Genomic DNA, 25,903 nt, shown 5'->3' with positions numbered 1-25,903 from the left:
CAACCATGCCCCCATGGTCATACATGCCCAGTGGGACACTTAGTCATCTCTGCCTAGTCATTTCCAGTCATATGAGCTGCGTGACACATGCCCCATGGTTACACGGTCATGTAGTTGCATGGGCATGACTGTGTGATCTCTGCATGTGGGCCTGTGTGTGCAGGTGCGTCCTGGCCTTTATAAGGTGGCGCCATGTTCCTCCGGTCTCTTTCCCGCACATGTCCTTCCATGGGCTTGATCACATCTATCCTTTTCTCTTTGTCTTGATAAAACTCTTGTTAGTGGATTCTGTCGTGTGTTGTGACTTTTTCTTTGCAGCAAGAGACCGGAAAAACAAAAACAAAAACAAAAACAAAAACAAAAAAAAACCCAAAACAACAAAAATACATCAAAGGGTCTTCAAATCCAAATTTTATGGCCCAAACTTAATAGTGATAAAACCCTAGTCTTATAGAAGCTACTAACTTGTTGCAAACTGTTTAAGATGACTAAGACATGCAAGTTAATGGTCAGTCTCCTTATAAATGATCAAATTCTTTAATGTGCTTAAAACTATAGTTTTTGTAGTCATGCTAAGTACAAGTGCAACTAATTTATAGGGATAAGTTTTAGCCTTCTGTATACTTTGTGAAGGTTAAACCTGAAACAAGTAACAGAAACCAAGAAAAGTTGGTATAAAATCAGATATACTTAAACGATTAAATTATAACTGTCAAACCTCTCAGAGAGATCTGTGTGCTGAATATGGCATTTAAGATATTGAATGAAAAAGTCTTCCCCTGAGAGACAGAAACACCAGCTTCTGGTAGCAGCAGCAAAAGAAGATGGGCAGCGATGGACTCCACCTGGAGCTTGCTTTGAGCGGGGTAGCACTAACTGGGTTTGCAGTAACTTTGGGTGCAAGAGGTGGAAATGTTACTTGCTAAATACACCAAATTTAAAACTTTACAGTTGAAATGACCCGAATCTTTTAAATAAAACAGCTTTGAGGCTGAGACACAATTACTTGCCAGCCTGGATTGGTTTCATATGTAAAAATCAGGCCATGCTTTTCCTAGAGGTTTTTACCTTGCTGACAGGCTTCATGCTGAGAAAGACAAACTCACAGACAGGTTTCAATGTGAAAACAAGCTCAAACTACCATGCTGTTGTTACTATTCCTTCATTTAAAAAAAAAAAAAAAGTGCCTTTCAATGACTGCTCAATAACCAAAAAACTGTGTCTGGTTTGGTAAATGATTGGGTGTTTACAGATTTAAAAACCAAAACAAAAAGTTTAAAGTTTGTACTTTAAAAAGTTGTAAAGGTCTGAAAAATCGATTTAAGGTGTGTAAATACAAGCAGTGAAGGCCTGAAAAAGTGATTTAAGGTGTGTGGAAAATGAGTCTCAAGATTATATATGATGGTAAGCTTCAAAGTGCAGACTTGTTGATAAGTATTTGTGAATCCCTGGTAGTGGGTTTCTCCATCCTCAGTAAGCCAATTCCAGCGGAAGGAAAAGGTAAGGGGCCAGGTTTGATCTGAGGCAAAGCACTCCAGGGCGACCTCAGGGGAAGCTAGAAATCACATGGCAGGTGGAATCTATGGCCTGGAGCCTAAATACCCTGTAGGTGTAGTCTTGAGTGACTGGGGGGGGGGGGGGGGGAGGGGAGGAGATATGGCTTGGCGGGCTTTCTCAAGGGCAGGGTTTGGAGAGGGAGGAGGGACTGAGGCAGCACTCCCAACAGAGCACATATTAATCAATAGAATTCTGATAAGCTATTAATCTAGCCTAGGTAAAGCACCGGCTAATGTTATCATAGTCACAAGCTCAAAATTTGAGTCACAGGTCCAACAATTTTTAATTTCCCTCCGTTGTTCTCTGTGGATGTATATATCCAGCCCTCTAGACAGAGGGAACAGTGTTCATACTTTTAGCTCAGAACCAACTTTTGGGTCCTCACACTCTTCTTCCCCTTTGTTCTCTTTCCTGCCAAGAAATTTCTGACGTATACAAATGCATGTTTATGTTTCTGCTTTGTTAATAACTTTTCAGGCTTTGTTTTGCTTATGTCTCAAAGGCGTGAGTCTATCCCAGATGTTTACAGACACTAGCTAACTGCTTTTTCTATAATGAAGATTTCAGTGCAGACAGTAGTCAGGCTACTATATCTAAAACTTTGATCTCTTTTTGTAACTTTAAAAAAAAATTCATGTAAGTGTGTCAGGAGTCACAGCTTGGCTTCATCTGTCACAGGTCAAATGGACTCCAGGATCCCTTGCCTGATAAATATTCCTGTCAGTCCACAGCTTAAACTTTTCCAACTACTGCCTATCCCTAAGGGTGGGTGGGTTCTTTACTTTTCCTGGTCCTGGGATTCCTTTCCCATGCCCCAACCACCAGGACCACAAGACAGGCCTGGAGGGAGGTCTTAAGGGTATATCCCCAAGATAAGGAGCTCCCTAAACTCCTTTACCTTTACTTTCTGTCCCTAGTCTGTGTGTCTGTTCAGGAGATTTCCACCCAGCAGACAGACACTATCCAGGAATCAACTGCAGCCCTGCAACTGGGTTCACCTCACTATCCCCAGGTGGTCCTGCAGAATCAGTGAGCCCCAGACTTGCTCAAAGCCAATATAAACCTGTCCAACCAATGTGACTGCTCCCTGTCTCTTCAGGCTCAGTCATGGAACCAGGTGCTTCTGACAGAATTTCCCAAGTCTCCTGCCATTGCCTAAGTCTGCTTCTGGTCCTAGACTTTGACCAATATGCCAGCCTCTCCAGGCCTTACAAGGACCCCACCTAGCATTGAAGCAGTTACAGAAGAGAGAGACCACATCACCATTGTCATCAACAAGAGGCGAGAATGTTGGGTCTCAGGTAATACAGATATCCAGAAACAACTCAGGCTGACTCTAGAAGGATTTATGGTGGTTAGATGAAAGCCGGCATCCCTCCGGAACCTGTGGAATGGGTTCCTCATCAGCTATAAGAAGTCATTTCCCTTGCTTCTGGTTCTCTGTTACCATGTAACCATGACTGCATATCAAAGCCCAAGCTGGCCTCCAGGCTCCTTCAGGCCCTATTCACACATATTTGCTATTCATGTCAAAGCTCTCACACTAGCTTCCCAGCCCTTCTCACCTCAGGTGTCCGTCCCCACCTTCACACTCCTCCCTACTCTCACAGTCCTCTGTCTCTTGTTATCTCTGCTGCTCTCTCACTTTCCCAGCCCTGACCATGTCCAGTCTACAGTCAGTGGTTCTGGACTCTTCTAGATGTCTATGTATATATTTTTTTCTCTTTCTCACAATAAAAGCTTTTCCCTAATAATGGACTGGGCATTTTATCTGTTTCTTTACTGTGCCCCCTCGCATACAGGTAGAACAACAAACCTCTGATTTGGTGAAATGTGAGGAGAGGACACACAAGTCCTTGCACAAAACAATTGTTTCCTTCCCCCATCATCCCTTCCTAGGCACCTTGTCCACTCATCTGCCCAGCATTCTATTGTTTTTGGAAGAGGAAGGGCTGAGTCAGGAATCACCAGCTAGACACAGAGGAAGCAAGATGACAAGGAAGAACTAAGAAAAGGTACCAAGCCATGTGGCTAAACATAAATAAGAATTATGGGTTAATTTAAGTATAAGAGCTAGTCAATAATAAGCCTGAGCTAATGGTCAAGTAGTTATAATTAATACAAGCCTCTGTGTGTCTACTTGGGTCTGAGTGGCTGCAGGACTGGGCAGGACACAGGAAAGCTTCTAGCTACAATCTGGCCAATTAGTGTTTTATTTATCAACCAATCAAAGCAACACATATTCACAGCACACAGAATGACATCCTGTGGCATTTATCTTTTTCTGTTTCATGGTCACAGAAGAAAAAGAGAGGAAGGAGGAGGAAGAGGAAGAGAAGGAAGAAGAGGAGGAGAGGGAGAAAGAGAGAGGGTAGAGGAGAAAATGAAGAAGATTGCTCTGTGTGCTGTGAGTGTGTTGCTCTGATTTGGTTGACAAATAAAATGCTGATTGGCCACTAGCCAGGCAGGAAGTATAGTATAGCAGGATAAGCAGAGAGGAGAATTCTGGGAAATGGAAGGTTGAGTCAGGAGATGCCAGTCTGCCCTCCAGGGAACAGCATGTAATGGCACACAGGTAAAGCCATGCAACGTATGGCAACACTTAGATCAACAGAAATGGGCTGAGTTTAAGTGTAAGAGCTAGTCAGTGGTAGGCCTGAGCTAAATGGCCAAGTAGTTTTAATTAATATAAACCTCTTTGTGTTTACTTGGGTCCAAGTGGCTGCGGGACTGCGAGGTTGCAGGGCCCAGGCAGGACCTGAGAAACTTCAGCTACAAAGGAGAGGGAACAAGAAGGGGAGGGGAGGACCATCACGAACTCAGACACAGTTTTAAACCAAGTCAAAGTCATTGCCGGTGACAATGACAGCAGCTGGGACAGTGCTTACCTTAGAAGGTGCGAGAAGCATTTCTACGATGCTGGGACTGATCTCTTTCTTGATCTTTGGGTGCTGGCTACATTATGAGAAAATTCATGGAATTCTTCATAAGAGGTGTGCTTTTGTATAGACAAATTATTAACTAGCAATACATTTCTAAAAGTAAATGAACATAAAATTTAAGAGTTACTTTCAAGGGTTTCTTGCTAAGCCAGATGACTTAGAACTATCAGGATGACTATATGATTGGTCACTAAAGCTGGCATCACCAGTCAGGCAAAAGAACACCCACATGCTGTGAAATAAGAGCAAGAGGTGGCAATAGGGTCAGGTGCAAGAGAAAACTGCTTGAGATTGTTCTGGGTTTTTTTTTTTTTTTTTTTAATTGAAAAAAAATGTGATGGCAAAAATGAAATATGCATCCCAGCCTAAAACCTGCACAAATCACACATCTGGAAGCAGAATAAGAGACAAAGGAAACACATTGCTATGTATTCTCATAGCAATACATTTGCTATAAGAATAATAATTTGAGAAGGCAAACTAGTTTTAAAAGAAAAACATCATCAAGTAAATTCTTCATCTTTATGGCAGGTACCAAAATCTCTTCTAGATGCACACAACATAGACAAAGAAGGAAGCTGTAGTGATAGTCATAAGGCTAGAGTCTGGGCTCCAATCTCTAAATTACTCAGGTTCCTAAACATAGACCCCAAACACACAAATGTATAGATATTAAAAAGACTTTCCTAAATCGAAGAACTTAAATTCCTGTGTTTGTTCAAGTTAAATCAATAAAAGGGAGCCAATCTATCTTCACCCAAACATTGAGAGGGAGGGAGGGAGGGGGAACACACAGCAGATTATCATTCAAGAACAAGAAGTGGATTGTTATAGAACAAAAAATGTGCTAGTCTGTACTTGTCTGTTATTCTACTGAGTGATAATTAGGAAATAGATACACAATTTTGAGGAAACCAGAGGTGGATACAGCTGGAATCCTAGTACTCAGGAGGTTGAGACAGGAGAATTGCCAGCCTGTAAATCTCCACATGGAGACCCTGTCTCAAAACAATAAACAGCAGAAAAGAATTCTGAGGGAACTTTTCAACTAAGTTGTCTTTTATTAATCACATTAAAAGGAACACATTCCATGATGTGCACAGGATTGACAGCCTTCAGTCATCTGTCCTTTTATTAATGCTTGTGGAGTACTTTGCATAAGATACTCATTTAAAAGTAACTATTGTAAGTCACAGATCAGCTGTCTGATAAAATAAAATTATAAACTTAAAAATCACAGCAGTTGTTACATAAAAGGATCTATGATAAGAACCAAGATCAATTTAATAGAATTAAGATTAAATGAGAGTTGTAAAAAATGATTACAATGCAAAGTAAAACCAGTATGCTAGAAAAAAAAAAAATTGAACCTTGGCTAAATGATTTCCTAGGCAAATTTTATGCAGTTAGCCTCGCCGAAATGAGGATGACAATATTAACCCCAAGTAAAGTAGAATTAAAAAAAAAAAATTACAAAGAGCCAAAGAATCATACTTCTTTCCAACTATCAACAGCAATGAATTTATACACTAAATAACACAGCCTTAAAATGCATAAGAGTAACGTATGGTGTTGCATTGTTTGTAATCTAGGAAACAAACCTTGCCTGAAGATCAGAGGACAGAGCTAGGCACAGAGTTAGCCATAGAGGTCAGACAGTGGTGGCACACACTTTTAATCCTAGCACTTGGGAGGCAGAGGCAGAAATCTGTCTGGATTTCTGTGGGTTCAAGGCCACACTGGGCTACATGAGATTAATCCAGTCAAAATGAGAAACAGAGCCAGGCAGTGTGGCACACCTTTAATTCCAGCACTAGGAAGGTTGAGACAGGAAGTGATACGGCTGGGCAGAAAGGAATGTAAGGTTGGGGGAAACAGGAACTCACACTCTTTCAGGCTGAGGAGTTGGTGAGGTAAGAGGTGGTTGTTCTGCTTCTCTGATCTTTCAGCTTTCACTCTGATATCTGGCTCTGGGATTTTAATTAAGACCAATCAGGATTCGTGCAACAGAAACTATTAAAAATTACAGTCAAATCAATTAGATACACAATGGTAATTTGGTACATTTTTAAAACCACATGTTTGTTTGTTTGTTTGTTTGTTTGTTTGTTTAATGTACCTGAATGTTTGTGTGTGTGCCTGGTGCCCATGGAGGCCAGAAGAAGGCATCTGATCCCTTGGAACTAGAGTTACAAAGTTGCTGGTGCTGGGAATCAAACCCCAGGTCCTCTGGATAGTAGCTAGTGCTCCAAACTGTTGAGACATCATCCAGCCCCTAATTATGTACTTAAAAGTAAATTGAAAAGGCAAATGGTATATTGGGAAAAGGATCAACAAGTAGGACAGTCAAAGGCTAACTGTCTAACATCCCCTCATAAAGAAAAACTTCATATGCTAATACTCTGTTAGCACTGTCCAATTTAACTTTCTGCTATAATGGAAATGTTCAAAGTCGAAACTGTTCAGTATTATATCCTTTGCCCATTGGAGCAGTTAAAACAACACTAGTGCAAATATTAAAATGTAAATATCTCGCATACATTTGGTTAATTTCTTTAGAATCTTTTTTGTTAATTTTTACAATTTCTTTTATTTTTGATATTATAGTGTAATAATATCATTTTCACCCTCCATTTCTCCCCTCCAAATCTTTCTATATCCTCCTTTCTCTCTTCCAAATTAATGGCCTAGTTTTCTCTAATTGTTATTACATACACATATGTGTAAATATTTGTATATATGTATTTTTTTCTAGTATATAAATATAACCTTTCTGGAAAGCATTTGGTGACATGAATCAAGACCTTAAAAACACAAACTCTTTGGCCAAGTATCGGCACTTTTAGGAATTCATCAGAAGGAAATAAGCTTTGCAGATGCAGTTAAAGTTTCTTGTATAAGAATATTTATCACAGTTTTACTTCTAACAGTGGAAGCTTGAAACTCTAATAGCCAGTGATGAAGAAACTGTTAAATAAATGAGGGCATTTCTACTTGTCCATACATTATAGTCTTAACTTTTTCCTGTTATTGTTTAGTGATAAAGAATGCTCACAAAAGAAGTGAAATGGAAGAGCATACTATACAAGATGGTTGTAACAAACATTCTAAGTCATATTACACATGTACAAGCACTGTATTTCATGAAGTTGGATCATAATATGTTTTATCATACATAGAATCAAAGTTAGGTAAGACACAAAAGATTGTAAGTCATTGTCTTTGGGAGGTGGGATTATTTTATTCTCATCTTTTTGCTGGTTTCCCCACCTCTACAAAATATTCATAAGTATTTTTACTTTTAAAATCTGAAAAGAACAATGCCTTTTGTTAAAGCAGTTAATATCGTTCCATAATTTCCTCTCCTTAGGTTTTAAAGTCCCAAATAGACTGGGTCCCTTTGCCTGTCCACATTTATTTCCAGCTGCTCCGTATTAGTCAAGCTTCCCTCTGTGAGGTGTCTGTCCTTGCCTCTCTTCCCCAGTGTGGTCTGATTTCCTACTGAGCACTAGGCAGTTCTGGAAAGGCTCGCAGACTTCCTCATTTATCCTGCTGAACAATCCTGAAAGGTAAGTATTATAATCCATACTTCAAGGAAAGGGGGGGTGGTGGAGGAGGCAGGAAACTGAAACCCACCCTCTACCTTCTCCTGTACAAACAATTTTACTTCTGAACTAGCATTTACTTACAGGGTGACCTCAGTTCCCTTACAGTTCATCTTGTTTTCCTATGTACAAAATGGAGGAAACCACAGTATAAAGACCATGGGTAGATATGAAGATGAGCCGAGATGGTCCCCATCTGTTAGCATAGTGCCAGCCCATTATTAATGCCAATAGGTCGTTCTCCAGCTGATGGGCAGATGTGGCAGGTCTCAGCCCACAGGTCTGGGACCTAGAAAAGGGACTCAGAGGAAATGTCAGGTGCGAAAGAGTTCCCAGAGAGGAATAGCATTTTCAAAAGGCTGCATTGTGGGTGCCTGCCTGAGTGGTGTTTCCCTGGAAGACTTGAGACCTGATAAGACAGCATCAGATCTGTTTCTTAGGATATTCACATTTTTATTCAAAGTGCTGTGGAGAAGTGTCAACTTGTTCTACAGCTTTCACGGGAGAAGCTAAGGAACAGTGGCTGATGGGAGACAGCATGGCACAATCCCACTATCTGAGGGCCCTTACACTTTGCCTGAAAGTCCAGGCCCGTGGAGCCTACAGTAACACAGTCAGTGGGAAGCATTCTTGGTTTTTATGTACCAAGAAGAATGTGTAACATTCAGAGCACAGTAAAGCCCACACCCACATTGTTCCATGAGACTCTTCCTTACTAGGCAGTGGCACCACCAGCCACCATAAGCCTAGCATTATCAGGAAGTAATTCAGAAAGGCACACTGAAGGAGTTCTGCTGCAAATGGTATTTATTACTTCAAAAGGGAGAATTGTTTTTCCTTTTATGGTATCTAAGATATATTTTTTTAAACGTCTTCCCAGCACATTACAAATGACTTCAGAGTTGGGAAATGCTCCTTGCTAGGAAGACCCAGTTTGGTTGAGTCCTGATCAAAACGTTGTTTATTTGGGTAACTGCATTCTTCTGTCAGTAAGGCCTAAGGAGTTTACTATTAATCCCAAATGTAAACCCTACTTAAGAGACACTGCTTACAAAGGGAGATTACTATTTAACTCTTGCCTTCACAGACATCTTGCAAATTCCTTCAGTAGAGGAGAGCGGTGTTGTCAGCCCTGCGCCTCACGCTGGAAATTCCAACGACTGGCTTAGATGATCTGAAATCACTGCACCCTCTAACTTCCACCATACTTCCCCCAAATCGCTTGAGGATTGCGCCTGTAGCTGAACATGTGTCAAATTTGGAGGGACAAATCAGGAGAGGAGAACGTGTGGCTGTTCAACCTGGCGTGGGAACTTTTCCCTTTCCTGCTTTAAAGGGTCGCTGGACAGAAATGAAGTCAGAAATACTGAATTAAGGGGGCTTAGATTTAGCAACACAAGCAAAACGTGGTGAACGGGACCTATCAACGGGACACATGAAGACTCGTCGTCAAAATTACCCATATTTATCTGATACTCAAAATCGAACTGCGAGCTCTCAGTCCCCTCTGGCAACCTGGCACTAAAGATGTGGCTGCGAAAGAGCCAGGCCCTCGGATCCCTAAAGAGATGCTCTCAAGTTCCTTTCCAGAGAACCCAGGGGACAGGAGAGGTGGTAGCAACTGGCCGGTTAGTCTTCCACATAAGTCCGCAGGGAGGATCCATGTTGGAGGGGCAGGAAGGTGGAAGGAAGCGAGGCTTGGGTCCTGCTCTTCCCACAGGTTCTCTCTGCAGCTCCCTCTCTCCCGCACTGCTTCCCTCTCTTCTTCCCCCCTCCTCCCTTCCCACCCTCTCTCTCCTTCTCTCCTGATTCTCTTCGTTTTCCTTCCCCTACCCACCCCCCATCACCGTGCCCCTGCACCCAAGAAACCCAGCTAGAAGAAACTCTTTGCACTGTGCTTTTCCAGTGTCTAAGTGTACATATGAGTGAAGGGCTCAGCCTGGGGCTTGGAAGGAAGGAGACACTTCACCCAGGCCAGAGTCCTTAGGAACCCTGACAGTACTTTCCTGCACTGTGGTCTTGCCTGGGCCCCGGCTGTATAAGACAGCAGGCATGAAGCCGATTCGCTTCCTACTTGGTCTCTGTCTCTGTCTCTCTGTCCCTCTCTCCCTCTCTCTCTCTCTCTCTCTCTCTCCCTCTCTCCTCCTATCAGTTCTGCCCCTCACCATGGGAACACCTCCTGGAATCTCTTTAAAGCTTCTTTTAAAAAGGTTCATTTAGATTTACTTCGTTTGTGTGTATAAGTGTTATGCCTGCGTGTATGTATGTGCACTACATGCCCCAGAGGTCAGAAAATGACATTGGATGCCCTGCTACTGGAGGTAGAGGGTGGTTGTGAACCATCTCTTCTTCAGTGCCCCACTTCCAGGGGTGTTATTCCTTCCAAGACACCCAAGGAAGCCTCAGGTGGGTTTCCATGTCAACCTTCTGTGGAAACCCAAACATTTCTCAAAGGCAGTTTAACCTCTGCCACTATGCCTTAGAGTAGCAAAGGGGTGTGTGTGTGTGTGTGTGTGTGTGTGTGTGTGTCTGTGTGTGTGTATTACCTTTCAAAACTTAAAAAAAATAAATAAATAAATAAGACCAGAGCTTTCAAAAGACTCAGGCTTCTGGGGGTTTCTATCCACAGGGTGATAACACATCTTGAAACAAGATATTTATAATTTGTTTGGTTTCACATTTATCCCCATAAAGCTACACAGTAACAGCTGAGAGCTATGAAAACACTTAGGTAAGAAGAGGAGTTAGAGAAGAGATATAAAGGATAATTAGAAGCAGAGATGTAGCCCTGGAGTTACGTCTTCTTGAACGCTCTCTCAGCCCAGCAAAGCCATAGCACTTATGGCAGTCTGCAGCCTAATTCTGGGCACTCCGCAGCCTCTCCCTTTCCAAGGTTGACTTACACAAGCTTACTTGCAATTCTCCAGACTCTCAGGCTGGTCCTGAGCCACTTTCTCCAGTAAGTGACTCTCCCCTTCCCCCAGGGAAGGGAACTGCCTGTGGCCAATATGGGTTCCAAGCTTCGGAGCAGGCCACCTGGAAATGCCGAGATAACCTGGTGAAATGAGGGATTTGCAGGGGCCAGGGGTGCACTGTAGGGAGGAGGACAGCGGTGGGGTGTGGCTGCACATGTCCAGCTATGGATGATGAAACCAGGAGGTAATATATGAGCCTAGTGAGACCACAAGGGGAATACTATGTTCCTCATCGCCTCCCAAGGAAGATGCACATAATGAGCTGGCTGCCTTTCAGAGAAGAGCAATTAAGATGATTAAGGGACCAGAGGGAGTGACTTAGGGGGAGAGATTAAAGGTATTAAGCATGTATACCTTGGCTGGGCTCGAAGCAGAGGGAATGTGGAAACTCCATAAGCGTCCTCAGAATATAAACACACAGAGCAGCGAAATTGTTTCACATGGTCCCTGAAGGATGTTACTGAAATAGTAGGATGGAAGAAAAGAAAACACCTACCTGGTGGAGACAGCTTCTGAACAGAACCAGACACCACAAGTGCAGGGTTGTAACTAAGGCTTTGTTTCTTTTTAAAGAACCAAGACACCATCATAGGCTAGCCCTTAGTTTAGATAGTAGAGACAGGTCTCACGGAGATGCCTTGAAGGGAAAATTAATAACACTAGACAATGACTCTTTAGAGTCTCGGCGGGAAAGGCTCCCTGTTTACTGACAGTAATTATTAGTTGTCTTAGCTTAGCGTTTGAAGTTTTCAAAAGGCTGTTGCACGGTTGCTTTCTAAAGTGATCTAACAGCTCTCCGCTAGCCCCATTGGCTAGCTATTCAAATCTTATCCATTTATTAGTTGCCCTCTGGGCCATGCCAAGTGCTCCCTCATTTTGGTATCAGCTATCTATCATCCACTATTTGTACTGAGGGCAATTACAGTGCTGTTTGCTTGACTGGAGTCAACAGACAGGCATGTTGCTGGGCACTCCTGTGAAGGCCTTTTTCCATCAGATTATTTGGAGCGGGTAGATCTGCTCTAATCATCGGTGGCATCTTCTGGTGGCAATTCAGATGAAAGGGAGATGGAAAGAAGAGATTTTGTTTTTTCTCTGCTTGTCTTCACCCATGCTGGCAAGTTCATGCATCCTGTGGCTGCCACTGCTGCATTCTTTAGTTGATATTAGAACCAGCTTCTTTGGACTTCCAACATAGACTAGGTCTTTGGGGCCATATTAGAATGACTGAGACATCCAACTACTGGATTCTAGTACCATGTGAGCCAAACTGCTTTCCATAGTATGTGTATCACTTTACACCCTGTTGCAACATATGAAGATTATTAGTTTCCCATCTCCTCACCCACACTTACTTTCAATTTTATTATTGTCATTATAGTCATCTTAGGGGTAACATGTTGTCCCATTGTGTTCATGTTTTGCTTCCTTATTGACTAAGGATCTTGACCATCTTTTTAAGTGCTTCATAATCATTTTTTCTGTATTCTTTGAGAAAGTGTCTATTCAAGTCATTTGCCAGTTCTTAAGTTTAGTTATTTGTCTCACAGATGTTAAAGTGTGTTTATGTATCTGAAAAACTGATTTTGTATGATATGTAGTTTGAAAATATTTTGATGCATTCTGTAATTTTTTTCCACATTCTTGGTTTTGGGGGCTGTGTGTGCAAGATTTTTTCATTTGATGAAGCCTGATTTACTCATTTTTCTATCCATTGATTGTATTTTTGGTTTCATACCTAAAATAAAAATCTATTGCCAAATCTAAGGCTTAGATAGAGTTGCCCTGTGTTGGGCTCTAAGAATGTTACTGTTTTAGTCTTTATAGCAGGGTCTTTGACTCAGTTTGAGTTAGTATTTGTATAAGGTGTGAGGTAACGGTGTGATTTCATTCTTTTGCTTGTTAATATCTAATTGACTCATCCCCATTCGATGAGGAAATGCATTCTTTCCCCATTGCATGATCTGGCCACTCTTGTCAAGAAGCCACTACTTGACCATGGATATATGAGTTTGTTTCTCAGCTCTCATTTCTCATTAATTCCTCTGACTATGCTGGTGTCAACCCCACATTCCTGTCATTGCTGTAAATTTGTGGCTGGTTTGAAAACTAGAAAGCACATGTGCTTCAGTTTGCTTCACCTGTGTTAAGCCAGGCATGGTGGTGCACACTTTGGATCCCAGGACTAAGGAGACAGAACAGCTAGATCTCTGTGAGTTCAAAGCCAGTTTTTCTACTGAAAAACTTTAAAAATCTTGATAGGAGTGTCATTCCATTTGTACATCCATTTGTAGAAAATTACCATTAGGGATTTGTTTTCTCCCTCTTACCAACTTAAACGGGGTTTTCCATTCCACCCTCCCTCCAAGACCTACCTTAGTTAGACAAGTACAATCTCCATACAAAAACACAGAAAAGGCCCACTTGCTAATACAGCAGTTCTACACTTGTCATGGAAATCGGGAGTCCGTCCATTCCTGATGGCTCTGCCTTGCCATCAATGCTTTGAGCTTGATGATGGCTTAGTGTATCTTTGGCCAGGGGAAACATGGGGGAGCTGAAGAGGTAACTGTGGTGACACCAGCAGCAGCGTAAATTTGCCCCAGCTGCCCTTACCAAAGTAGACTAATATACCCAGCAAAACTATCTGCCATGACTGAAGGAGAAAGAAAAAGTTTCCACTATATAAACAGGCTAAAAAACATCCAACAAACCAAACCTAAAGAATATATAGGAAGCATTATTTTGGGCTGAAGAAAGGAATGAGCATAGCACAGAGACGGTAGAAATAAATCTGAAGCCATAATCACAAAGACACAAAGGACCACTGAGAACACAAACAACATGATGATTGCAATAAACACTTTTTCAATAATGACATTAAACATCAGTGACCTCATTTCCCCTAACCAAAAATACCAAGTGACTGAATGCATCAAGAAACACGACCTTTCTACCTGGGCCTTTAAGAAGCACACCAATTTAAAGAGGGTCAGCTCCCTCCTTAGAGTAAAAAAATGTACAAAAGTTCTCCATTCTAATGGGACCAGGAGTGAGCACCGTTGCTCACCTAATAGCTGACAAACAGACTTGGCTGTGGTTCTTAATCACATATGTACTTTGTCTTATTGAGAAAGATTCTCTTTTTCTCACCTTTTCTTTGAAACACAGTCTCTCTACATGTTCCAGGTTGGCCTTGGGTATGTAGCCCCAACTCCCTCAAACAAGAGATCCTCCTACCTCCAAACTGAGAATTACAGGTATGTACCAGCATTGTGGGTAAAAGAGTACTTTTATTCCTAGTCTTAAAGGGTTCTTGGTCATTAGTGTATTAGATTTCAAGTGCTTTTCCTGGATCAATTGAGATGATCACAAAGTTTACCTTTGTTCTTCATCAATATGACATATCAAGCTGATTTTTATGTACTTTCATGCTGAGATGATTATGAGTGTATGTTGAGGGAAGCAGCACACTTAGGGGAAGAATTCTACTGTACCAAGGTTTTGTGTACTGTTGGCATCAATTAAAACAAGATTTTTCTAAAACAGTACACTAGCAAACACACAAATGAAACAGTCGTGGGAAGAATTTAGGAACAGCAACTACAAACATAACAGAAACTACACAGAAAAATGGCCTGCATGTCAGAGGAGACAGCTAATTCAGACTGTTGCTGAAGACAGCAACTTGGGTGAGGGTAGACCCAGGCTAGCCCATTGGCTAGCCACCTTAAAAGAATTGATGAGCTTTAGGGTCAGAGAGAGACCCTGTCTCACAAAATGACCTTGGAAAATGATAGGGCAAAAATACCAGAGGTCAACCTTTGGCCTTATCATGCACATGCCTACACAACCACACACATACATGCACACACTCACATCGACAGTACACAAATCACACACACCACACTGTACACATATCCAAGACTAAATTAAGATATAATAGTTGATTTTGCCTTTGTCTAGTACATATGATATCTGTCTTCTTCAGTGACAGTCTGTGTTAGCTTGTTCCTCTTATGTGCCATAATTTTTCATTACATGCCTTATTTTTTATTGAAAAAATAGATTTCTTAATGGTTATGATACAAACTCTTTAAACTGGGTCTATCCTACACCCTGGGGTTTGTACTTACTGTTGTGGTCATTTGTTTATTGCTGTTGTTACTCATTTTGTAAAGCCTGTAATTTTTTTTTATTGTACATGATTATAGAAGTCTTTGTTCCTTTAGCTTGGTTGTTACTTAATAAGTTGACACAGTTTTTAAAATAACATTTGAACAAAAAAAAAAAAAAAAAAAAAAAAAAAAAAAAAAAAAAAGAAAGAAAAATCCCCAGTCTGGGCAGAGAGCCTATGTCTATGCATGGGGCCATTTCTTCAACACTTAGCCTGGCAGTTAACTCTGTCTGAGGGGTCACTTCTTGCCCACAACAGAAGTAACAGAGGAGGGAATGTCTCAGATTTCTTCTGAACATTCACTGAGTGCTGGAGTGTGGAAGTGTTACAGAGTTATCAATCTCTAGCATTTCTTCTCCAGCTTTTTCATTTGTCACTGTTAGCTCTTGCACTGGGTAATAAAGGCTAATAGATTTGCTTCGAAATGCTTTCAACAAATGCTACCTCTGTAGCCATTTTAGCTTTGACAGAATTCCTTATTTGGTGACAAAGAGACGAGGTTTTGAATTCATACTTTCAAGGAACCTCAGAGATATCTGTCTTAGTTAGGGTTTACTAATGCTGGGAAGAGACCCCATGACCATAGCAACTCTTATAAAGAAACATTTCATTGAGGGTGGCTCACTTGCAGTTTCAGAGGTTCAGTCCATCATGGTGGGGAGCATGACAGCATGCAGGTAGATGTGGTGCTGGAGCTGAGAGTCCTACATCTTGCAGGTGACAGGAAGTCGACTGACTGCCACACTGAGTAAAGCTTGAGAAAAAGACCTCAAAGCCTGCCCCCACAGTGTCACACCTCCAACAGAAGGTATAGCATGGATTAAAAGGGTGCCCTCTAACCTCAAGGTCTGGATTAAAGGCAACTGTAATCCAGCCTTCTCTAACAAGAGCACACTTCCTCCAAAAAGGCCAAACCTCCTAATAGTGCTACTCCCTATGAGTTTATGGGGGCCAAATACATTCAAACTACTATAATATCAAAGCAAATAACCACAAGTCTTTGAGTCCAAGAATTGTTCTGTGATCTTCTCATAAACATTAGAAACCTGTACCAGGGATGTACATTGTCTTCAATGTTGTCACCAAGTTGAGACGTGGTACTGGGGATAAATGAAAACACCATGAACCTCTCATGTCAAGAATGGGAATCTTCTTTTACCTTCACTAAGTGGTCAATTGGTTGTTGCGTACCTTTGCTTCATTTCCAGAATCTCAACACAATTGGTTTTGATTCTGTTCACCAGTCTGCTTGCCGCTTTGGAGGAGACACAAGCTTCAATGTTTTGCTATTCAGCCTTTTTCACGGATGCTACTTCCTCAATTAGCCTCTTGATAACTGATTTCAAAGCAGTTAAACACAGGATGCTGCGACTACAACAAATTAGATGCATTTCAAAGAGACAAGCAAAGAGTCTACAAGCTCTGGTAGAACATGTAGTGGCTAATAATTGCAGGAATGTTGAGAACATGCAGTAGAGCAGTGACCTAACAACAGCTGCACGGAAGGTAGACCGAGGAGGGTGACAAGGACAGGTGTTGTGGAACATTACTTTGACTATGTAAAGGTGTGTTGCATTTGTTTCTGCTGCGGTTGTTGAACTAGGCAAACGTGTTATATTTGTTTAAGCTGCATTTTGTTTAGTTTTGTTTTCTTTTTCGAGACAGGGTTTCTCAGCTTTTGGAGCCTGTCCTGGAACTCACTTTGTAGACCAGGCTGGCCTCGAACTCACAGAGATTCACTTGCCTCTGCCTCCCGAGTGGTGAGATTAAAGGTGTGCACTACCACTGCCCAGCAATAATTTTATTTTATTTTATTTTATGTGCATTGGTGTTTTGCCTGCATGTATGTCTGTGTGAGGGTGTTAGATCCTGGAGTTACAGACAAGTTGTGAGCTGCCTTATGGGTGCTGGGAATTAAACCTGGGTCCTTTGGAAGAGCAGTCAGTGCTCTCAACCTCTGACCCATCTCTTAGTCCACATTTGTTTAATTATGTAAAGATGTGTTGCTGTTTCACTTTGCCTGCCTAAGGCATCTGATTGGTCTAATAAAAAGCCAAACAGCCAATAGCTAGGCAGGAGAGGGCTAGGCAGGGCTGGTGGAAAGACAGACTAAATAGGAGGAGGAATCTAGGTGGGGGGAGAAGAGAATGAGGGAGAAAAAGGAGGAGATGCCCAGGGCCAGCTAGGCAGGCAGCTGCCAGCCAGATAGATACAGAGTAGGACATACAGAAGGAAAAAAAGGTAAGAAGCCCTGAGACAAAATGAAGTTGAGAAGCAGGTTAGGTTATAAGAGCTAGCAAGAAACAAGCATAAGGCTGAGCATTCATAACTAATAATAAGTCTCCATGTCACGATTTGGGAGCTGGTTGGTGGCCCAAAAGAAAGCCTGCCTCAGACAGGTCCTGTGAAAGTTAGTAACTACATAGACAACAGGGACTTGAGATCTGTTTGCTCATCCAAAGGGGACATCTCCAGGGATCATACATGCAAGGACTCTGATGGCTTCTCAAGGTTATTCTTAAGTCTGTGCATTCCAGATACAGGATGGCCTCACAGTCGAAGGAGGCCAAAGAACTTGTGAAACTTGGGTCTGTGCTCTTGCATACTAGAGGAGATGTGTGATCCTTGGAAGAGCAAAAGAAACTGTTTAGGAAATGTTTTTTTAAAGAAGGGAGGGAGGAAAAAAGATGAGTAACAAGGACCTTTATTTGATTAGATTTTGAAGACTGGAACACTAGAGCTTCCCAAGTATTATCATGTCAGAAGTATCTGGCACTTGCCCAAAACATGGGGCCCATATTGGCTGATGGCTCTGAGGGTGCTAGAAGCCACCTTGGCTGTGAACTCTGTAACTTGAGCCCACCCATGTCTGCCGACTCACTATGGAGAAAGCCAGATAAAGTCAGAAAAGGTGTCAGAGGAATTTCTACCAATTTCTCTTGATTGGGGTGCCAGGTAGAAGGAAAGATTTAGAAACAGATTTCTAAAAAGAAAAAGAAAAACCCTTCTGCTCTTGTCTCATTCCGACTTGCAAGGAAAGCAGACAGCCTTGCCAATGGTGTCAAAAAGTAGTCCAGTTTCCTGGACCGTGAACCAGAAAGCAGGGGACAGACAATGCCATAAAAAGTCCGGCAGGAATGTATTTGGCAAAAGAGTCACAAAAGAAATCAAGAGAGTCATAAATCAAATTTTAAGAGCAAATCACTTTAATTCGTATTAAGCTCTGACTGTAGACTGGCCTCAGCATTTGAAAAGGATTCACTAATTAAACTCTTAAAGCAATCTTATGAAATAGGTACTAATGTTGCTGTCATTTAATAGATGAAACTAGAGCATAGAAAGGTTCAGCATCTGTTTTTAAAAGACCCTTAACATAGTGGAGTCAGGATAAAATAAAAAACAACAACAACAACAACAACAACAACAACAACAAAAAACCCAACAACGAAACCAGACCTGAAGTGTCTAATAAAAACTAACAAAAGTATATCTGTTACATCCTATGGGGAAATGTGTCCTTAGGATGATAAAACATAATAGAGAGGGGAACCCCAGTGGGCCTGGAGAGAGTGCTCAGAGGTTAAGAGCACTTGGTGATCTCGCAGAGGACCCAGGTTCGGGTCCCAGCTCCCACATCAATGGCTCACAACTGCCTGTAACCCCAGTTCCAGGGCGTCTAATTCCTTCTTCTAGCATTCATGGACACTTGCACACAAGTGGTGCACATACATCCACTCAGGCATATGTACACATGGCATTACATAAAGAGATTTAAAAGAAGGTATCCCAAAATTATCTGTTGTGAAGAAAGTGCTAGAAGGCTGAGTAATGTGGAGCTTCGTTATTGGTATAAAATGGACTGAGGGTGGCAAAATAACATGGCAAACCAATAAAACACTAGATACAAATTTTGAAAATATGCTCTTCTACAACAATTATTGAAAAGGTGGTGAGAGTTTATTTGAAGAATATCGAAGGAACACTAAGGTGACTGGACTGAGACACCTTGAAAGACAACATTGAGATAGCTGTGGAAGTGGGATGTAGAAGATGATACAGGTCCTGAAGGTACAGGCCTGGATGAGAACCTACGGGGACTGGAGGTCGGTCAGGAGCAAAGAGAAGAACCTCCACTTAAAACAGAAACTGCTGCAGAAACAGAGATAGCCATGTCTGAGCAGCCCAATGCAGACAGCTTGGCTGGACTGAACATGTGAGAAATATTTTATTTTTAAATATTTTCTTAATACAGATTACTAAACTGATGTAATAGCACTGAAATATTTTAATCATGTAGACATGTGGTAGAAGTATTATCCAACTGAAGCAGAACATTTGATAAAATTTTGGCCCGCCTTTACCTATAATTTCATCTTTTAAAAGAATGAATAAACAACAGAGAAGCTGAAATTCTGGACTTAATTTTTATCCAAAACAATTTAATCAGTGATGGAGAAATGAATTTCACACGTACACACAAAACCTTGAGAAATGTAATAATTTTTGTGTGTCTCATATTTCTCTTAGACTTTAGGAAATAAGATTTTATTTTTATTTTTCTTCTTCTTGTTATTATTATTTTGGCTTTTCAAGGCAGGTTTTCTCTATGTTGCCCTGGCTGTCCTGGACCTCATTCTGTAGACCAGGCTGGCCTTGAAATCACTGAGCTCTGCCTGCCTCTGCCTCCTGAGTGCATGAACTAAAGATGTACACCACCACTGCCCAACAAAAAACATCAGTTTTTAATTAATTTTTATTTCTAATTTTATTTCAGTAAAGTGAAGATGGGCTCAGTCAATCATTTATATTTGTTGGGATTTACGTTGAGGCTCAGTTCTAAATGTTCCCTTTATGCTCAAAAAGTGCACTTCTCTGACATGGTCCTCAAGATTTAATGCATGCCATTGAATTCTGTTTATTAATCATATGGTGAGAATGTCCCCTCTGCCACTTTCAGTCTGTTTTTCTCCAGTTCCTATTGTAAGGTTCTCAAGCTTTGCTTGCACACACCATTGGTAGTGTATATCCAGAGCAGGATTGTTCTCTCTCCCTAGAAAGTTACTCATAGGAACATAAAGCAATATTGTCATATTTTTTCTAAGTAAATTGTATTGTAGTTAAATAACAGTTACATATTGACCTGAAGTGTGTAAATAGTTCATATAATTATAGTTTATGTTACTAGTTTATTTATATAGCAAGCACTCTTTATTTTGAAATAAATCGAGTTTTGCAAACATGACTATTTCCATCACAGCTTTATTTACAATTTGCCTTCCATGTTTTGTTCTTCTTTTACTTTTCAACTTTCTATGCAATCATGTTTTAATAATCATTTGAAAAATCAAATTGCCGGGATTTGTTCTTTCAAACCCAATATGAGAATTATTGACTTTGAACAACTACGTTTAATCTACTAGGTCTTTTTGAGATTGCCAGTATATTCAAATGTACTTTAACTGTTGAAGTTTGTGTCAACTCCTTCACACACTGGTTATTTCCTTTGTGAGCTTTCTTATCCTAACTTCTTTGGGGTTGAGATTTGTTTTTCCCCTTATAATTTCTATTGATTTGGAAGTGGTAAATGTTCTTTTAGTAGCTACCTTTAATCTTCTAAAGTATACTGAGGTTTGTTTGTACAGAAAGTTTCCACTGGAACTTTTATTTGATTATGCTGAATTGGTAGAATAATTTGGAGACACTTGACAACAATATTGAGCGTAAAAATCTATGCACATGGTGTATTTTTCCGTGGTTTTAGATGTTAAATTGCATCCAGGTCCAACAGTTCACATTAAGTAGGTTGCACATATGTTTTGTTAAATTTATTGTTATTTTTGATACTATTGTAAATGCTATTTTCAAACTAGAATTTCAATTCCCAATTATTTTTGTTAAGTGTAGATACATAATTAATTTTGGCATTGAGACCTTTTACATGCAAACTTTGCCATGGACTTTATTCCTTTGTCAATTCTATTGATTTTTCTGTGAGACAATCATGTCATCTACAAGTAAGCAGTTTTTTATCTTCCTTCCAATCTAAATGGCTTATTGATTTTTTTGTGTGTGTGTGTGACAGGACAGATATTTTTCTTTAAATTTTTCATTTTTGATATTGCAATATGATTACATATTTTCTCCCTTCCATTTCCTCCCTACTAGCTGGTCCATTCACCCCTCCTGACTCTAATTCATGACCTATTTTTTAAATTGTATGAACACACACACACACACACACACACACACACACACACACACACACACACACACACACACACACACACACACACACTCATTCTTAACTACATAAATGCAACCTACTCAGTCATATAATGTTACTTGTATGCATGTTTTCAGGGCTGACAGTTTGGTATTGGATAGCTAATTGGTGTGCTCTTCTCTGGGAAAGGCTAACTCACCTGCTTTCAGTAGTGTTTAGTTGCCTGTAGCTCTTTGTGTAAGACTGAGGCCTCCTGAGCCATGGCCCTTCCATGTGAGCTTATCTCCTGGTGTTGTACTTGTTCAGGCAGTCATGTGGGAGAGACTATGGGTGTACCTTCTGACATTTCTAGGAGACAGTCTCATAGCAAATTCCATGTTCCTCTGGCTCCTACAATTGTCCCGTGTCTTCTTAGAAATGAGCCCTGAGCTGTAGATGCAGGAGCTGTGTTGTAGATGTATCCATTTGGAACTGGGCTCCACAACTCTGCATTTTAATGAGTTGAAGCATAAGTTTCTTTCCTAGTTATTGCCCCAAACCTCCATTTCTATGTTGAGTAAGATTGGAGAAAATGTAGATTATTATCTTGTTAGTATTAGGGGGATCATTTAATCTTTCTCCATTAAATGTGACATTAACTAAGTTTTTCCAGATTGACTTTATGAGTTTAATGAAGTTTGCTTCTGTTTCTTGCTTGCTGACAATTTTTATCGTGAAGGAATATAAACTTTTGTCACATGCTTTTTATGTATCAACTAAAATGATAATATGATTTTTGGTAATATGATAATTACATTGATTGATTTGTAAGTATGTAACTCATCTTGTAATTCTGTATTAAACTTCCCTTGCCAGGCTGTTTTGTCCATTCTGTACATAGCCAGGTTAGAGCTACTATGGTTTTTGTGTGCATGAGGGATATTGGTCTTTAGTTTTCTTTTTTACTAACATCTTTGCATGGTTGAGTATCAAAGAATAGGGTTGAGGAATGATATGTTAAATTTTCATTTTTCTTGGTCTATTGAAGCAACTCCTAAGCTTTGGGCATTTTACAAAAGAATAAATTCTGGCTTCCTATTTTGTATGACCAAGGTAGTTAGAATTGTGGCCTTCATACCAAAGACCTGTGGTGATGTATTGTGTCCCCCAATATACTGTGTCACCCAATACAATTTATCTGAGGATCAGAGGAAAAAGCTAGCCACTATAAGTAAACATAGAAGTGAGGCAATGGTAGCACATGCCTTTGATGCCAGCACTAACCATAGAGGTCTGGAGGTATGCACAGACAGACAGGAAGTGACAGAGCTAGGCAGGAAGAGGAAGTGATATAGATGGGCTGAGAAAGCCAATAAGAGAACAGAAAAGAAAGGCATATAGGTGTGGGTATACAGGAAGTAGCTCTCTTTGGAGACTGAGGTGTCGGTGAGGTGAGGTTAGCTTGTGGCTTTTCCTATTTCCTTGATCTCTCAGGTTTTCACCCCTATATCTGACTCCATGTTTTTTATTTAATAAGACCGTTTAGCAATTCATCTACAATGACCCCTATGCTGCACTCTGTTGGCTGCCCACATGTCAGATTTCAGCTCCTGCTTTAGCAGTGAATTGGCTCTAAGTGAGAATTTATCCCATATTTCTTTATATAGTTGAAATAATCTAATACATGTTAGCTCATTCTGAAGTGTTTCTTAAGGGTAACAAAAACCTATTTCAAAAAGATCAAAGAAAATTCTAGGCACTATTTCATAAGTAAAGCCAAAGAGGACTATGACTAGCTTTAGAAGCCTGAAAGGTTCTTGAGCATTAAATATATCACTTCTATTATTATACAGTGTAGACCCCCTGACAAGGAAGGATTGTGCATATCATTGGTTAGACAGCAGGTATCAGGGGTTTGGCCATGTCAGAGATTGCCTAGGGACAAAGAAGGTTTTGTGCTTTAAAAATATCAAAATCAGTTTGTTCTAATTAACTCACAAATAAGAACAACACACAACTAGTTTCTGGAATTTTTTGCTCTTGTACTTCTTGGGTGACCTCCATCCAATGATTGCTGGAAGGCTATAAAGGCTTGCTATTCTGCTCAGTGTAGGAGATTTCTCCCGCGTGATTTTAATGCTAAGACTCTCTGTGCGGTTCATTATGGCTATTACGAGGTCCACTTTGTAGCTCAGCTTCCCTTACCTAATGTGTTCCATTCCCTCCTTTGTAGAGAATGATCTCAAGGGTATCCTCTGTTTGATAAGCTCCGTCTCAGGTCTCAGTCTGGAGAAATTGAATGGTCTGTAGGCACAGGTGGTAAGGATGGATTACGGACCAGGCTCACTCACAGCATAGCTGGTGGTAGGTGGAACACAATAAAACACAGTGCTAAGTGGAAGTGCTTTATAAATAGAACCTTGGCAACGCAGCCATGACCAAGATTATGACCTGCGTGGCTAAAAGGAGGAGCTCCGAAAACAGCTGGACCATCTGAAGGTGGAGCTGTCCCAGCTTCGCGTTGCCAAGGTGACAGGCGGAGCCCTGTCCAAGCTCTTCAAGATAAGAGTCGTCCGCAAATCCATCGCTGGTGTCCTCATTGTCTTAACCAGACTCAAAAAGAAAACCTCAGGAAATATTACGAGGGAAAGAAGTACAAGCCTCTGGACCTGCAGCCCAAGAGGACTAAAGCCATGTGCCACTGGCTCAGCAAGCATGAAGAGAAGCTGATGATCAAGAAGCAGCCTTGGTATTCAATTGTCTCACTTATCCAGAGGGCCTGATCCAGCTGGGGGCTCCACAGCCGTTGGTTCATAATTCATGTGCTTCCATTCGTTTGGCTATTTGTCCCTGTGCTGCTAGTCTGTAGGACCAGGATCTGTCCTTAGTTGCGTGAGCTGGCTGTTTGAAACCTTGGGCTTACACAGGGACACTTTGCTCAGTCTGGAAGGAGGTGACAGGACCTGCCTGTACTGAATCCACCAGGTTTAAATGAATCCCCAGGGGTGCCTTGATCCTGGAGGACATGGGAATGGAGGGGAGGGGCTGGGGGGAAGCTGCGGGTGGGTGCGGGAGTGGGGAGGACAGGGGAACCCATGGCTGATGTATAAAATTTAAAACACATAATAATAAAGAAAAAAATTAAAAAAAAAAAAAGAAGAAGCAGCCTTGGAAGGAGAGGCTGTACCTGCTGCTCAACTATGCGCTCAAGGTCTGAGATGGAAAGGCAATAAAGTGCAAAACTGGCTATAAATAGAACCTTTATGATTGGTAAAATCGGAGCATTATGCTAGAAGAAGGGAACACTGGGGCCAAAGGAAAATATTGTTTGTTTTGTTTTGCTTTCGCTTGTTTTTGTTTTGTTTTGTTTTGGTTTGGGTTTTTTTTTTTTGTTTTTTTTTTTGAGGGCTATTTGGAGAACAGTAGCTGTAAGGCCAATGAAATCAGAAAACTATGCTTAGCCATGTGAACACAAGGAACAAACGAGAACGAATAATGGTTGAAGGTGAAGTGTGAAACAAAGGATGTCCCTCCTTTCATACAAAGAGAGCCTCCGTTCCTGCAGAGTGGAGGAAAAGCTTAGAGGAGGGCTTCATGTGCTGAGCAGCCAGGTTGAATTACCAGCTATGTGGCAGGAGTGCTTGCTATGTGGAGGTTCGGGCTTTGGTTAGAAAGAATGGAACCCAGACTCAGTGGGGGAGAACAATAAACTGATGATCGATCTTGGATCCACAGGTGTCTTAGAACCAGCTTAACTCTTAGTCTACCCTTCTCTCCCCCGTAAATGGACAGCAGCCTTGCCTTTCTTGAGGATAATGAAGAGAGCTCTCATTCCCCTCGGGTCTATCCTCCATGCCCTTTTCTTTTACCCAGACCATAATTAGGCAATGAGGGATCAACAGGGCCCGACAGAGAGGAAAGTTCTATATCCCAAAGAGCTGTGAGATTAAACTAGCACATTCTCCTGGGAGCCTGGGAACTATGAAAGTGTTTGTAAAGAACTAGCATGTAAGATTGGGTGGAGGGCTTATTGGTATGGACAAGATTGGATAAAGGAAAGTTTATTGATTAAAATATAGGATTAATACCAGGGCAATGGCACTGGAAGATGATGCAAATTCACAACTGTAAAGGCTCCTTCGAGCACAGAAAGTGATGGTCATGCTATGAGAGGTGGAGATGACAGGATTTCTCCATTTACCAAAGTCAGTACAGTGTGTAGGGCTGGGAAACCTACTAAATGATCATGTTTCATGGCAAGGTCTAGGGCAGTGGTTTTCAACCTTCCTGACTGTGCGACCCTTTAATATGGCTCCTAAAATCATAAAATTATTTTCATTGCTACTCCGTAACTGTAATTTTGCTACTGTTATGAACTGTAATGTAAATATCTGATATCCGGGATGATTTTAGGTGACTCCTCTGAAAGGGGCTGTGACCCACAG

The 25,903-nt window shown here is 41.1% G+C and overlaps 1 pseudogene; it reads left to right on the top strand.

The window, feature by feature from the left end:
• Positions 1-2,746: 2,746 nt before the first annotated feature.
• On the top strand, positions 2,747-24,675 carry LOC118596577 (annotated as a pseudogene).
• Positions 24,676-25,903: the final 1,228 nt, after the last annotated feature.

This window comes from Onychomys torridus, chromosome 15 (assembly GCF_903995425.1).
Source record: "Onychomys torridus chromosome 15, mOncTor1.1, whole genome shotgun sequence".
NCBI lineage: Eukaryota > Metazoa > Chordata > Mammalia > Rodentia > Cricetidae > Onychomys > Onychomys torridus.
The sequence above is the reverse complement of the archived record's forward strand: the minus strand, read 5'-3'. Positions and strand labels throughout refer to the sequence as shown.